This window comes from Rhipicephalus sanguineus, chromosome 4 (genome assembly GCF_013339695.2).
Source record: "Rhipicephalus sanguineus isolate Rsan-2018 chromosome 4, BIME_Rsan_1.4, whole genome shotgun sequence".
Classification (NCBI taxonomy): domain Eukaryota; kingdom Metazoa; phylum Arthropoda; class Arachnida; order Ixodida; family Ixodidae; genus Rhipicephalus; species Rhipicephalus sanguineus.
In genome coordinates, this window is record NC_051179.1 from 162,135,717 (window position 1) to 162,152,239 (window position 16,523).

Below are 16,523 nucleotides of genomic sequence, written 5' to 3' on the forward strand. Positions count from 1 at the left end.
TCGTCATTCAGGACGTTCTGTACGACGTCGAGTTCATCATAATTGCTGCATGCTCCCACTACGTCATCCTGGGATGGGATTTTCTTTCCCGCCACGACGCCATAATTCACTGCGCACCAGCCGCCCTCGAACTCTCACCGTTCTCACATTTGACGCCGGCAGACAGTCCATCGGCATTCACCAAGATCCTCGTCAAAGACGATACCAAAGTTCCCCCAAACTCGTCGACGGCCGTGCCAGTTTACTGCGCCGGTCTCTGCTACACCATTGCACTCCTTTCGCCATCTGACCGCGTTTGCACTAGGAAAGGGTTGCTGGTACCTTTCGCGACCGTGCAAGTCACTCAGGGTAGCACCGCTATTATTTTTGTTACGAACCCATCCCCGCACATTGTTACGTTGGTGCGAGGGGAATGTCTCGGCAGAGTGGAGCCCCTCGAAGACACACAAGTTCTGGACGCACCCGATGACTCGCACTGCACCAGTTCCCGCACCATCAGTGCTGTTTCCACGTCTGATTCATCACCCGCGGATGTATTTGGTCCCGCCATTGCTGACAACCTTACGTCGGTCCAGCGTTCCCAGCTTCTGTGCCTGTTGGAAGAATTTCGTTCTTCTTTCGATGTCGGGCAAACTTCTCTCGGCCGCACGTCCGCTGTTACGCATCGCATCGACACTGGCGCCCAACCACCACTGCGGCAACGTCCATATCGCGTGTCTCCCACAGAACGTTGGGTAATTAATGAGCAAGTCGATGATATGCTTCGACGCGACGTTATTCGACCCTCGGACAGCCCATGGGCGTCTCCTGTTGTTCTGGTTGCCAAGAAGGACGGTTCTGTGAGGTTCTGTGTGGACTACCGAAGGCTCAACAAGATCACTCGGAAGGATGTTTATCCGCTGCCGCGAATCGACGACGCAATTGACAGCCTCCAAGGAGCAGAATACTTTTCATCTCTCGATTTGCGCTCGGGGTACTGGCAAGTACCAATGGCTGATGATGCTCGACCGAAGACTGCCTTTGTCACGCCCGACGGCTTGTACGAGTTCAACGTCATGCCGTTTGGCCTGTGCAATGCGCCCGCGACCTTCGAGCGCATGAGGGACACCGTTCTGCGCAACTTGAAATGGCACACGCGCTTGTGTTACCTGGACGACGTCGTCGTTTTCGCTCCGGACTTCTCCACGCATCTTCAACGTCTGCGGCATGTTCTGACGCGTTTGAGCAACGCCGGCCTCCAACTGAATCTGAAGAAGTCCCGATTTGCAGCACGGCAGCTGACAATCCTAGGCTACGTCGTGTCCAAGGACGGAATCCTTCCCGATCGGGCCAAGCTTCGGGCCGTGGCCGAATTTCCCAAACCTACGTCCGTCAAAGAACTGCGCAGTTTCGTCGGACTGTGCTCATATTTTCGACGTTTCATACGCAACTTTGCCACCATCATATCACCGCTGACGAAGCTCCTTGGGAGTAACGGGTCCCTGCATTCGTGGTCATCCGAATGCGACGACGCGTTCGCCAAGCTCCGTCGTTTATTGACGTCTCCTCCCATACTACGTCACTACGACCCTACGGCCCCAACGGAGGTACACACGGACGCGAGCGGTGTAGGCCTCGGCGCTGTTCTTGCGCAGCGCAAACCAGGGTTACCCGAATATGTCGTAGCATACGCAAGTCGTACGCTTACTAGAGCCGAGACCAATTACACCGTCACGGAAAAAGAGTGCCTGGCGATCATCTGGGCTCTTACAAAATTTCGACCTTATTTGTATGGTCGCCCATTTGATGTCGTCACCGATCATCATGCACTATGCTGGCTGTCATCATTGAAGGATCCCTCGGGCCGTCTCGCCCGCTGGGCACTTCGCCTGCAAGACTACCACATCCGCGTGCTGTACCGCAACGGACGCCCGCATGCTGACGCCGACGCCCTCTCGCGCTCCCCCTTGCCTGACGACAATGCCTCCTGCTCAGTATCTCACAGTAGTGCTGTTTCTTCTATCGATGTTCACACCATCGCTACCGAGCAGCGCAAGGATAAATGGATAGCCTCGCTGATCGACTTGCTCACTGATCCGTCGGCAACACCAACCACTCGCGCATTGCGTCGTCAAGACCACCATTTCGCCGTTCGTGACGACCTACTGCACCGACGCAATTACAACGCCGACGGCCGCCAGTGGCTACTTGTAATACCCCGAAGTATGCGTGCTGAAATATGCGAGTCCTTCCACTCTGATCCGCAATGCGCGCACTCTGGGGTATCCAAAACTTACCAGCGCATTCGACAATGATACTTCTGGCGAGGGATGTACCGCTACGTGCAGAAATTCGTCCGCTCCTGCCTCGATTGCCAACGCCGAAAACCTTCAACGCACGTGTCACAAATCGGTCTACAACCATTACCTTGCCCTAACCGTCCGTTTGGGCGCGTGGGCATCGATTTGTATGGACCACTTCCTCTGACGTCGGCTGGTAACCGTTGGGCCATCGTCGCTGTCGACCATCTAACGCGATACGCCGAAACCGCAGCCCTCCCAGAGGCTACAGCGCGCGATGTTGCCTCCTTCCTGCTACACCGATTCATGCTGCCTCACGGTCCACCCCAGGAGCTTCTCAGCGATCGAGGCCGCGTCTTCTTGTCGGAGGTCGTCGAAGCCATTCTCAAAGAGTGCCATGCTGTTCACCGCAAAACTACTGCTTACCACCCGCAGACGAATGGCCTAACCGAACGCTTTAACCGCACGCTCGGCGACATGCTCTCAATGTACGTCGCCGCCGATCACACAAATTGGGATGCCATTCTGCCCTTCGTCACCTATGCTTATAATACCGCCCCTCAAAGCACTACTGGATTTTCACCCTTCTTCCTGTTGTACGGAAGGCACCCGTCGCACACTATTGACACTATACTACCCTACAAGCCGGATTCATCTGATTGTGCGCCAATTTCTGACACAGCCAGGCTTGCTGAAGAGTGTCGCGAGCTTGCAAAGTCCTTTACAACGCACGAACAACAGCGGCAGAAGAGCCTTCGCGGTGGCATCACCACTTCTGAGTCCACGTTCCTTCCCGGAGCGCTCGTATGGCTCTCGGTCCCTACCACTGCAACTGGTCTCTCGTGAAAACTACTGCCAAAATACGAAGGCCCCTACCGGGTCGTCGAGCGAACATCTCCGGTGAACTACCTGATCGAACCCATTGAACCAGCTTCGGACATGCGCCGTCGAGGGCGCGACATAGTCAACATGGAGCGCCTCAAGGCCTACTATGACCCACTCATAGTGACGAGCTGTTAGGTCGCCGGACGGCTCCCCTTTTCGTATTGGCGAAGCAATTGTGGCGAAGCAATTGGTACTGTTTAACCCTTTCAGCCCTGGATTTTTTATTTTGTTCGGGGACATTTTTTGTGTTTGTTTTCCTAATAGTTATGACCTCAGAAGACCACAAACGAAAAATTGAGCCATTGGTGCAATTATTAATGGATTTACAGACATGACATCAAATTAGGTCATCAGGGCTCAGCGGTTGTGAAATGAGAAAAATGGCATATTTTTTCCCGCTATTCACTAGAGTACACATAATGTGAACCACGTCTCATTTTTCAATGCGATACTCATTGAAACAGCTTCGGTACGTCGACCCGAAAATTGCGCTTAGCCGCCTCAGCTGAACCGCCACGGCGTCACCCATGACTTCGGTCAAGCTTTTTCTTCTTTCTGGGTCCCAGCTCCGCAAGCATGTCACCATTTTGGTGTCAAACGCAGTGGGGATCATTGAAGAAGTATTCCCCCTACGATGGCCAGTTTTGGTTTCATTTCCGAAGTGCTAGGGGAAATGCTGTGTCATGGTGTCAATTGACACCGCCAGGGCCGAAAGGGTTAACGGTTGCGCTCTCCAGCGGCTCCTAGTGGGTCGTCCTCTTCTAAACGCCGCTCGCGCTCGGAGCCCGTGCTTTTGCCTTGACTGTCGCCATAGCTCATTGTCGCCGAGTGCTGTCCAATAAACAGCTTAACAATAGCAACAAATTTACGAATGTATCGAAGTATCTTAAGATACAATTGGAATGTATCGTATCGGATACAATCGATGTTGTAGTATCTTGTATGTGTATCTCAAATACTTCTTGCCTGAATATCTTGTATCGTATCGCGATACAATTTAAAAGTATCTTTGCCCAGCCCTGATTCACACTATTTCATAAAACTTCGGAGAGAATTGAAACATGAGCTAAAGGACTTCGCTATGTATCACCCTCAGAAGAATACAGCGTGTTTAGGAGGGTAGTTTAGGTGGACGCAGTTAAATAACTTCACAAACTTTATGATCACCACTTTATTTAGGGCGAACATTCTGATTATACACGTAAAGCTTGCAGCAGGCGGTTGGTACAATGCGCAGTGTCTGTAAAATTCTTCGGGAATACAAAGGGCGCTTTTCTTATGAACTTCAAAATGAATGATTAGACAATTGTAAACTTCAGATGTGTCATCCAGGGTTACCAACCTACTCAGCACCAAGATTTAAAAAAATCTCATGGGGTCCCTTATGCATTCGCCTCAGTCGAGTCGAAGGGGAAAGCCACCGTCTTCTTTGTCCTCTAAGTGAATGTTCTGAACCTCCCGCACCCCCTCCGAAAGCTTTAGCAGCTAGCGTGGTTTTGCAATGCCTCCAGGACCCGATGCATTCTAAAGTTTCTGAGCCTCACCTTGTTTTGCGCTGCCTTCAAGATCGGTCCACCTTTCACCAAGCAGTGATGCCATGTGATGACGTCACCATGCGACGTTACTTTATGCGACGCCATGATGACGTTATGATGACGTCAGGAAAGCTGCGATCTATGTGTCATGATGATGTAACATGGTGACATCATCACGTGATGATTTTTAGCATCACTCGCGTTGTCGCCGTGGACGTGGGACGCCGGTCAATTTCCACGTCTGTTTAGACATTAAGGCTTTCGTCTTAATAGGGAGCAACTGTGTTACGTGAAAGAAGCGTACAGACAATGTCCGTGGGAGCGTGGCCGAGCTATACTGTTTTAGGTAATGCGAGTTGATTTTTTTTTACAATGCTGTACTCATATTATATTGAAAACGTCACTGAGGCATTTCCCGCAGGGGTCTCAAACATGCGGCCGACGAAACTTTCACTTGCGGTCCGCGGCACCCGCAGGCAGCAAGTTTTGTCAGGGGGGGGGGGGGGCACCTCGTTCATCTGAAGTGGGGGCCGGGCAGGCAGATGTGGTCGAGTGTCATTTTGCGCTACGTATGTCATGGCAAACAAAAAGAACTTCGAGAGGGGGGGGGGCACGGGACCGGCGTACCACCCCCTGGCCACGCCCCTGCCCATACGTGACCGTCTTCGTCCAACATTTTGTTATTTTCTTATTAAGCAAGTTTTTAGATGCGAAGCATCTTATAGTGGAGTTCAAACCGGTGGTGGTGGTGGTGTGCGGCATGACCACCCTCATTGCGCATGCGCATTCCCTCTCCACTTCCCCTCTCCCCTCGCCCTCTCCAATCTTCCTTTGAAACGCAGGCCAGACATGCCGAAATTCTCTCCTGCGCAACGCCGCGATGAGCGCCAGCGCATGCGCGTCGCCTCCCCCTCTCTCTCCTCTCCTACATTACCGCCCTCTCGCACGCCTGTCGACCGCGTTCCCCGCTCGCCCTGTGAGAATTAACGGCCAGGCTAGAGGGAAGACAAGACGCGCGTAGCGTTCCTCTTCGCGTTCCACGACGCGAGGTCGGTAGCATGCCCAACGAACGCCAACGGAACGCCATCGTGCAAGTGCTCCGGCTTCGCATCGCCTCATGGTGCCCTTTGGCGGGAAATTTTTGAGGTACACAGGAATGACTGGTCTAAAGCATTGTTTTCGTGAGGCACACCCTGTGATCACCACGTGTTGATACGTATCCGTGACACAGCAGCTCTGTATTTCAGAATGGGCGTCCAGATTTTAGTCATTTTTGAGACTGGTGTCGACATGTTGCAATCCTGGCGCCGAATCTCCTTCCTTCAGGAACGACCCGTATATAAGATATCGGAAAGGCTTTCGTGCAAACGGCAACGGTTGCTGTCAATTTGTACAAACCCTCTCCCCTCTCCCCCAAGATGTAGGTGGAGGACTAATAATATCTGGGGTTTTGCGTACCAAAACCACGATATGATTATGAGAGACGCTGTAGTAGAGGGCTCCGGAAATTTCGATCATCTGGTGTTCTTTAATGTGCACTGACATCGCACAGTACACGGGCCTCTAGCGTTTCGCCTCTATCGAAATGCGACCGCTGCGGCCGGGATCGAACTTGCGACCTGCGTGTCAGCAGCCGAGCACCATAACCACTGTTCCACTGCAGCGCACCAGCGGATAGATTTATTAGCACGCAATTGGCACGTTGTTGACAACAGGCTATTTAGGAGTCTCTTAAAGATACCTAGAGATGCCTCATTGGTCACCTCATAATTAGAAGAGTGTTCGTCGAGTTACCAATCCAACTGATGATATCTCATTATTAAGTACATTACTTGCGGGCAATTCATTTTACTCCGGAAAATATATACTATGTTTTCCTTGCGTACTGCAGCCTCTCTTTTCCAAAACCTTGGTCCTGCCCATACAAAAATGTATTTAGACAGCCTATAGACTGTATGCACCCATTTTAGGCAATCTTTAGGCTGTCTAAATCCATTATTGTAAGGGTGGGTAGCTGAGACAACCTGTAAGTATGGTGCAGCATGATTTAAGCTGCGGCCAGTGTTTTATTTAAAATGAGATGCTGTGCAGTAATGTTAAATTTTACCTAAGTATGCTGCTAAGAACATATCATATATACCTATAATTTCAAATTTTCGCTATATCGCATTGATTTCTGCGCTAAATAGTCAGTCATTCTTAACATGTTGCAATCAACTCGAAGTTTACAAATAATTTTTTTCGTAGCTTCATTTATCTTTCCGTGAAGAAATATCTATATACACTGAGCTGGCATTTTTCCATGCACTTTTTCGTCTACTAGGTCCACTACAATGCGTATATCACCTACAGAGATATAGCGTTCGAGTCGTCTTCAAGACTACATCGGAAGAATGCAAAGTACGCCATGACTACTGTGATAGGAAATTACCGTGTTTGAAGTGCGCAGCCAAGCGCACGTGTACATAATGGCGCGACAAAGAAGAGGAGGACGATAAGCGTCTCTAGTGCGAGTCAGTCAGCCTTAGCGTTAGCCTGAGCTGCCTGGGCGCGACCCGCGTTCCCGACCAAATGTGCGGAAACCGAAGACTTCTGACCTGGGTCCTGTGCGCAACGGGCGTCGGCGTGTTCCGGTGCGGGCGAGCCGTGTCCTGGGCCGCTATTGTGCTGGGCGACGTTCCAGACCATCCGGCGTTGGGCCTTCGTCCCGACGCACGCCTGGACCTTCGGTGACAGCATCGCCGCGCGAACTACGTGCCGTGAGTGAGTGAGTGTGCCGTCGCTCCTCCGATAGACGCTATCCACCAGACATAGACTGACGTGTGTGTTATGTGTATATGCTTGCGCAACGTGCTCGTCAGTGCCGTCCCGCGTCCACAATTAAAGGCTCTATGTTTCCGTGAGAACTTCTTTGTGTGCATGAGGCCCGAACCCAATAACAACATCACAATTTTCAATCGCATTGCGCAATGCTCCATCATATCTTTTTTCCTTCCTCCATGCCGGGTTGCAGCGTCGTCCATGCGCATAGCAGCGCGACACTTCCCTTGCTACAGGCAACAACGACGATCATGGGTTCGTATCCAGGAAACGATGAAATGTGGCAATGTGATGTGGAAGTCACCTCCGTTATCTCGATATAAGATCAGATTCCCCCGCACAAAACGGCTGATCGCCGGCAAGTTCACGAGCTAGAGAGCATCGATGATTGGAAAACGGCGCATACAAATACGCGTGTGATCGGCTCAACATCGAGGGCCACATTTCTTTGCGCTTGCGGGCTCCGGGTATTTCGCGGTCACACCTCCAACACCAACGACACTTATGGGGCAATACCGGCTTCGCTTGAGAATGCTACTTCATTACTCTTGCGGCGATCGTCGCCGTGAGTTTAAGAGCTATGGCTACTTTGGCGTTTGCATGGCGGACAACATAGCCTTCGAGATAGCAGATTCGCTGGTCGATGCAAGGATTTCGGAGCTCAAGGCTCTAAAATCCCCGTGAAATTCTTGCGGAACGTTTAATAGTAGGAGTACAAGTGTGACCCAGCCGATTACCGCAGAAGGCAGGCGAAAAAGAAAACGCAATTACGAACGAAGACTTGAGATTCGTATCCAGGCTTGCTGGCGAGCGCGCCCTCTCGACAAACATGGCCACGATGGGAAGGTGTGACTCTGCGTGTTTGGAAAAAAAAAATAACAGTGGCTTAGCTCGGCTAGGCCAGGTTATACGTAGCGTGATCTAAGGTTCAGCTGACTATTCTTAGCTTTCCTGGTTGTCTAGAATTAGCTTGTTTATCATGCATACTGCTGCTTCAAAGACATACACATAGCGTACGCATTATGTGACAGATTAATACTTTTTGCTCAACGCTATTTCTTTATTGCCACAAAGACGTCTCGGTGGTCAGTGTAGTAACACGCTGCCGTCTCTATGGCCCCATCGCCAGGCGCAGCGTCAGAATTGGCTACTCCGCAACGAAGGCGTACAGCTGGGTACGCGCCGGCGCCAGTGCGTGACGTCACTATGACGTCACTCCGCTGGAATGCGCAGACCCGCGAGACGCGCGCGGCGGCTCCGTCGCTCCAGCTGTGCGCCGTGTGACGTCACTGCCCCTCGCGCTTTCGCAGCATGGCTCTCAAGAAGCCACGCGAAACTGCTCAGCCTCGGCCAGTGTAGCTAATGCTACAAAACGTCTATTGCTGAACATCATCATGCGTTTCATCTACGCTGCATAGGAGCGTGGTGCAGCTTTAGGAACGGACAGTTCTGTGCCGCTCAGGGGCGTAGCCAGAATTTTTTTTCGGGGGGGGGGGGTGTTCAACCATACTCTATGTATGTTCGTGCGTACGTTTGTATGTACGCGTGTATATTTATGCCAGCAAAACTGAAAAATTTCGGGGGGGGGTTTGAACCTCCCCCCCCCCCCCTGGCTACGCCCCTGTTGCCGCTGTCAAATGAAGGCACTCCAGTTCCGTCTAAATGTTCAGGCTGGATGGCACTATGAAAAAAACACGCTACAACTATAACTACCCCCGCCTCCTAGCAAGGGCACTGTTGAATAAAGGCAAGTTAAAAATATTGGTTTAACGCCATCAAGCCACTGACAAAGTGATCAGAAAAATCGAAAATTATAGAAAAACATTTCTTTCCCTTTATTCGCTCTCAACCCTTTCTTACCCGTGATGACGAAAAAAACGATTAAAATATTACTTAAAAACGTCGGTTTCGCCGCAAGGGCGAAGGAATGAATGCTATAGCAAGAAATTGCAATGTCACACGAAGAACAAGAAGCAGCTCGATGCTCGCAGCGCGCCGCTGAAGCACAAAAAAGGACGCCCGAGATGAACGCACAGGCATGCACAGGGCAAGCGTGAACTAACAACTCTCGCAGTTGCTACGTCTTTGTGCTCGCGCGGGCCACGACGCTGTATGGCCCGCATCTCGCCTTATTTTTATTGCGATAGCAATTTTATGGACAGTCTCGGCTGATTTTTGCCGTCGCCGTCGCCGCCGTCATGCACCGTATATGTATAAGTATGTATATCTCCACATCCCCTCTCCTTTTCCCCTCTCCCATTTCCCCCTCTCCACTTTTTCTCTCTCTTCCCCCTCTCCACTTTCCCTCTCCCCTCCCCCTGTCCACTCTTCCTCTGAAACGCGGGCTAGACATGCCGAAATTCCCTCCTGCGCAACGCCGCGATGAGCACCAGCGCATGCGCGTCCCCTCCCCCTCTCTCTCCTCTCCTACGCTACCCCCCTCTCGCACGCCTGTCGACCGCGTTTCCCGCTCGCCCTGTGAGAATTAACGGCCAGCCTAGAGGGAAGACAAGACGTGCGTAGCGTTCCTCTTTGCGTTTCACGACGAGAGTTCGGTAGCATGCCCAACGAACAACAACGGAACGCGATCGTGCAAGTGCTCCGGCTTCGCATCGCCTCATGGTCCTCTTTAGCAGGAAATGGTGTAATTTTTTTGTTTCGCCACGTGTGGCGCCCCGTGCGCTTGCGCCAACGAAGCTTGCGTTTGACCCAGTTCTCAAGCTCTGCTGATCCTCCGAACATAAGAGCAGCCTACCCAACGCAGCTTGGTGACTCAGTGTCTTGGGTCCCCGATTTTCAAACTCTCTAATGGAGAATCAGATGCTCTTAGATATGTTTTTCTTTTCAACTGCACCGCGTGGAGTGACCCCCTGCGTTTCCTGCCAAACGGGGGCGTCTCATGCAAGGTGTGCCTGGTGTGCCCAGTGTACTTTGTTTTTCTTTTCTTCCACAGCATGAGTGGGTACAGAAAAGGGCCATTTCGTCATGCGCGTCTCATGGGCAGTTTTCACATTGAAAGAAAAATTGGAGCGTTGCGTCTGCAAGTGTCGACCACTGATCTCCACTAGGGGGAGCTGGATGGCGCATCGAGCTAGGGAGCTAACGGCCGTTCATATAGGCTCCCTACATCGAGCATGCGGGAGTGTAGCCACCGGAAGCCGCCGTTTTTGTCCCGGAAGAGAGCTTTTCACTTCTTTTTTTAAAGAAATACCTGCCTGTAGCGCAGTCAACTGTACAAATTGACCGGGAAAGTTGTCAGGGAAGACATTTCACGCGTAAGTACCTCAAAGATGCATTACTTTTTACTAGGGCGGTGCGAATAGCAAAATTTTGGGTGCGAAGCGAATTCGAATATCTAAGTGTAAGTGCGAATCGAATCGAATATTTTTCGAATATTTCTAGAATATATTTCAAATACTTCGAAGCGAAATCGCAGAAATAAAAGTTAGAAAGGATTCCTAACGATATTCTTATGAGATAGCAACATGAAAGTGTTTCTTTTCGCTAGGTTGATGAAGTGCTGGTGGGGTGGTGTTTCACAGTTGTCTTATCAAGAATGATGCAATGTAGAGGCCGAATTGTATTTATGTACATGATTTGGTGCAACCAAAGTGTTGCCGACAACACTTTACACGTGATAGGCAAAGATGCCATTTCTTCAGCCTCTCCTCTTTCAACTTCTGTGGAAGCCCAACTGATGTGGCGGGCAAGGGTGTGCTCCCTTCAAGTCTGGAGTTCCAAATCTGCCTCGCAGACGTCGATATATCAGAACATCTGAAATTTTGGATGCTAAAAAGCTTCGGCTTCTGACTTTTCGGACTTCGTGCCCAAATTTCAGGTCCAAAACAGCATTAATTGAGCCCACACCTCTGCCACATCTTTCATCTCCATGTTGAAACCAGTGTTCTGTTGAGTTAATAGATTTGCGACCGTAGCGGAGCTTGAAAGGCAGCTTTGTCGCATTATTGGGGTGTAATGAGGTGAAGCATATAAAAAATCTAGGGACCACTTTCAATTAGACGTTGACTGTATCGTGGCTAAGTTCGACCGTAATGGAGCTTGAAAGGCAGCTTTGCCGCAAATCGTGAGTGTGATGAGGTGAAGCATAATAAAAATCTGAGGGGGTCACTTTCAATCGGACGTTGACTGTATTTGTTTTGGGGGAGTTCGACTAGTTCGAATAGTAAAATTCCAGTGCGAATCGAATCGAATAGCAAACACTATTCGAAAAATATGCGAAATTTCGAATATTCGTACACCCCTACTTTTTACGCGTTTTGTACGTTGCAGCACTCCGCCGTATTCGGACGGTGTCGGCACGGCGTCTGTCATCTTTTGTGTAGCGTTGGTCGGCGTCTAAAGTGAGGCGTAATCGCAGAGTTTGAAAAAAAAACATAAAAAAGAAAAACGATCATAACAACAGCTGCCACCCGAGAATATTTGAATTGCGCGACTGAGACGGACAGAAGACGCCAGCTTCCGGGACAAACAGGGGACCTTCCGGTGGCTTAACAAGTGCCCGCCTCGCAGAGCGGGGATGGGCCATCCAGCATTTTTAATGGAGGTCAGAGGTGTCGACAGTGGAGAATCAGACGCTCTGAGATATTTTTGTTTCCTTTGAACTGTGGCGCGTGGAGTGACCCCTTGCGTCTCCTACCATATATATATATATATATACATATATATATATATATATATATATATATATATATATATATATATATATATATATATATATATATATATATGTGTGTGTGTGTGTGTGTGTGTGTTTATCTTTCTTGATGTCCCTTTCTGTTTTTTCCTTTGTTCCTCTCTATTTCTCTCGTTTTCTATACTATGCGTTACTCTCTTCCCTCCTCCTTGCTTCCCTTTCCCACCCGTGTGTTATATTATACACGACTATGTTATCCTCTGATGGCGTGCCTGGATAGCCGAGTGGTTACGATGCTCGCCTTTGGACAGTGGTTTTGTGGTTTCGATGACCGCCCCGTCAAAAAATTTTTCGCCAATAATTTCTCTGTTTCTTCTGCTTCTCTATTTATCTGTCTCCGTACTCGTTCTTTCGCTCATAGAATTTACTGCATCTCACGCCGCACAAATCGGCGCACGTGTTCTTTGCGTTAAGTAGTGGGTGAAGAGGACGAATATAGCGCGTGGCGGTTCATTTTCTGTCGACGCGAAACGTCGTAACAAAGAGCTTAACAGTTCCCCTGCAAGAAACATCGTCGAGATCTAAGAACATTCCCTGTCATGTTTCCGAGCAAAGTCCTAAGGAACTGCCTCTGGCGCAGCGCGTTCACGAGAATCATATGTTTGTTCAACGTCCTGGCATGCTTTTATGCATTTCCTAAGCTAGGAGTGATTGAACATATATTGATGCTTACCGTTGTTGTCACGGGTGGATTGCTGCGACACGAGCCACCTGCACAGCGCGGACCCCTGTGCTGGGTGACATATGGTAGCAGCCAGATGGTGAGTGGTACCAGCAGCGTCATAGACGCGACTGTGGCGAGAGACCACAGATACGGCCAAACAGTCCACCCCGCAGGCTCTACAGTGGCCGGTTGGGCTTCCTACGTGCAAACGTCTGCTATATAATATGATCCGTCATGTCGAGTGATAGCTATCACTCACAAATTCTATTGATAATTTTCGCCTGTGACAGTTTATCGATGGATAGAATGTGTCATGTTAACGCAGTGAGCCAGACGTGCATGCTGAATCCGCAATTTCCGGAATTGTGTCACCTTTTGTATACCACAAGGCGTTTTCTAAATGGACGCGTTGTAGAAGCCCAGCGTATCTTCAACTAGTGGCGCAAGGCTAATGGCACAGCGCAGCTGATCGGTTTCTCGCTGGTCCTGGCCATACGAATTTACGCGAAGTTATACGAAGTGATGTGGAGTGGTGCAAAGTTATACGAAGTAATGCCAAGTTCCAATCGAGTCCCGCACAGTCGCTTTTCTCCATTTCGGTCGTACTACGTTGTGAACTACTTCAAAAGAGTCGAGTCCAGCAGTCTCCTGGCAGCGCGCCGCGATTCAAGCGGCTTCCTCAACGCCAGTACGGACCTTCTTCACACTCCCCATGTCTGCGTCTACAGAACGAACGAAGCAGCGCATGCGCAGTTGGTCGAGACGTCGCGTCTCGCGCGAGTAAGCGGTTGCGCGCAGTGTCCTGGCAGGCGGACTGGTGACGGAGCAGTGTATGGGCTAGCAAAGCAGGCGTACAGCTGTGCAACCGGTTGCTAGGTAACGTGCGGTGACGCCATCGCAGCGCGAGTTTTTTTTAATTTGTTTGCGTTGCACGGATTACAGCCGGCTTAAACAGCTCTGCTGTTATAACATTATCTGCTGGTCGAAATGTTTCGCACATGCATGAATACGTTGAGTGCCTCCATTGCAGTACTCTGAGTACTTCCTTTTAGAGCGCAGCTCTTAGGGCACCCATGCAGGCATTGAGCGCCGTCCCGTGTTGTCCCTCGCCGTATTCGGCTGTCTCACGCGACTCAAGCCACGCGGCGCTCTTCTTTTACCGTGACCGGCTAGATTAAAAATAACTAGCCAATCAAGAACCCGTCGGCTGCAGCCGGTAATCGAGCCTGCAGTCCAGCCGGCCATGCAATAATGAGCCAGGGGCAGCCGGGGTGCTCTGATTGCTGCGGCACCGCAACAGAAAGGTAATATGGGTAAAAATAAAGAAGTTTTACAAAAAAGACGAAATTAAGGAATGGAAAATAAAATAAAGCGTTGCATGCAACTCCAGTTCGTGCTAATGAAGCAGAAAAGAAAAATGAAATGTAAAAATAATGACAAAAGCGACAAAAAGAATACAACACGTACAAAGATTGGAAGAACTATATTATATAGCAGAAAATAAAAATAAGTTAGTCTGTAACTGTAAGTACAACAAATTCACACATCGCACAGTCGTTCAAAGCAACAAGCCATCTCAAGGCAACAGCCATCTTCTTCTTCTTTCACTTTATTCAGTCGATTGCATTGTTCCTCGTCCACCGCACCCGCTTAAGCTTTCTGCGTCCCACGTGGTACTTTACTTCCTGCGGGATTGGCCCACCCTTGACGAAACGGCTGTGTCATGCAATTACATCATCACGTGCCGTCCTGTTATGTGACGTCATAATGCCTTCATAATAGCGCCACCGATTTTAGCGGTATGTGATGTCACGCCTGACCTCATAGGTGACGTCATCGGCACGTCATCGTGACTTCATCTGCGATTATGTGACTCTTTGGAAAGCTCGTCTGCATGCCGACGGCGAATTTTCGGGTTTTCTGAGGCATCTAAGGCTTTCGCCTTAAAGCACGCTTAGAGCTTACAGCTGCGCTCAGATTTTGCATTTTGGAGTATCGCAATTGCCATTTGGGCCACAAGTCCCCCAAACAACTGCTACTTGATGACCAAGTTGCCGTGGCCCAACACAGGCTTCGTCACAATTCGCGGTCGAGACGCTTATCTTAATCTACCGATTTACAGCGACAGCAGTCTTAGAAGATTAGTAGGCTGTCAGAACCATCATCATCATCATCATCACCCTGACTACGCCAAATGCAGGGCAAAGGCCTCTCGCACGTTCCGCCAATCAACCCGGTCCTGTGCTTGCTGCTGCCACGTTATACCCGCAAACTTCTTAGTCTCATCTGCTCACCTAACTTTGTGGCTCCCCCCCCCCCGCGCGTTTGCCTTCTCTTGGAGTCCAGTCAGCTACTCTTAATGACCATCGGTTACCTTGCCTACGTGCTACGTGCCCTGCCCATGTCCATTTCTTCTTGATTTCGTCTAAGGTGCCCTTAACACCCGTTTGTTTCCTGGCCCACTCTGCTCTCTTCTTGTCCATTAAGGTTACACCTATCATTTTCCTTTTCATCGCTGGCTGCGTTGTCCTCAGTTTAAGATGAACCCTCTTACAAGCCTCCAGGTTTCTGCTCCGTAGGTGAGTACTCGTAAGATACCTGTTATATTGGCCTCGAGGCCCAGCACTGGAAACGGCGGCGCCACCGTCGGCGTGACGTGCTTGGCAGCATCACGTGGTCTCAGCAGCCGCGTCGGCTGCTTGTGGAGCACTGCCGCGTGCTTTGAAAATCAGTTTCAAGTCCCACATGCGCTGCGGGCTGTTCAAATACGGAAGTTTTGTCTCATTTTCTACTCAATAGAAACCATTGTAATAGAGTGGCTGCCTCCGAAAGCGACGAACATGGGGCTCTAGCGCTCGGTGCCGCAGTGCCGTGCTTAAGCAATGGAGCCTAGTGTCAGCCTGCACCGGTAACTGCGGGACAAGAAACTGCGTGAACCATGGGTTGTAAAGATACGAGTCTTGTGTGCAACCAGTACTTCCGCGACGAAGATTTTCGTTATGGCGTCGGGCCTGCGATGTTCGGTGAGTAGCAGACAGTGCGCACTGAGACGATGGCTCGCGCGCGCTTCCCGCCGGCAAATAATGCTTATCTGGCACAAGATGGAAAAGGCGCTACCTTTTACCACGTACGATGCCATCATAGAACCCTCCCGTGTGACCTCGTGATCGTCGGCCCCGTGCTCAGCATTCACAAAATCGGCTGCAGATGCGCAAATCATTTTTTAGATACGTTGAATTAAAAATATTCACAGGGTGATTTATGCATTCGCCAAAGATGACTAGAAGGCGAAAGCCATCTTCTTCTTCTTGTCAGTCGATGTATTGATTCTCCCGCGTCCCCCTCCAAAAGGGTTCTGCACCTAACGCGGTTTTGCACGGTCTCCGTGACCGATCACGGAGGCAATGCAAAGCGACCATGACATGCGAATACGTCATCATATGACGTCATGTTATGTGACATCATAACCACGCTACATATTTTGGCGATTTGTGACGTCATGATGACGTCATATGGTGACACCATCTAGTGACGGTTATTTTTTGCATCACTCGTGTTGACGCCGACGGGCAATCTTCCTATTTGATGAGGCATCTAGGGCTTTCGCCTTCAAAAGCTACGTAAGT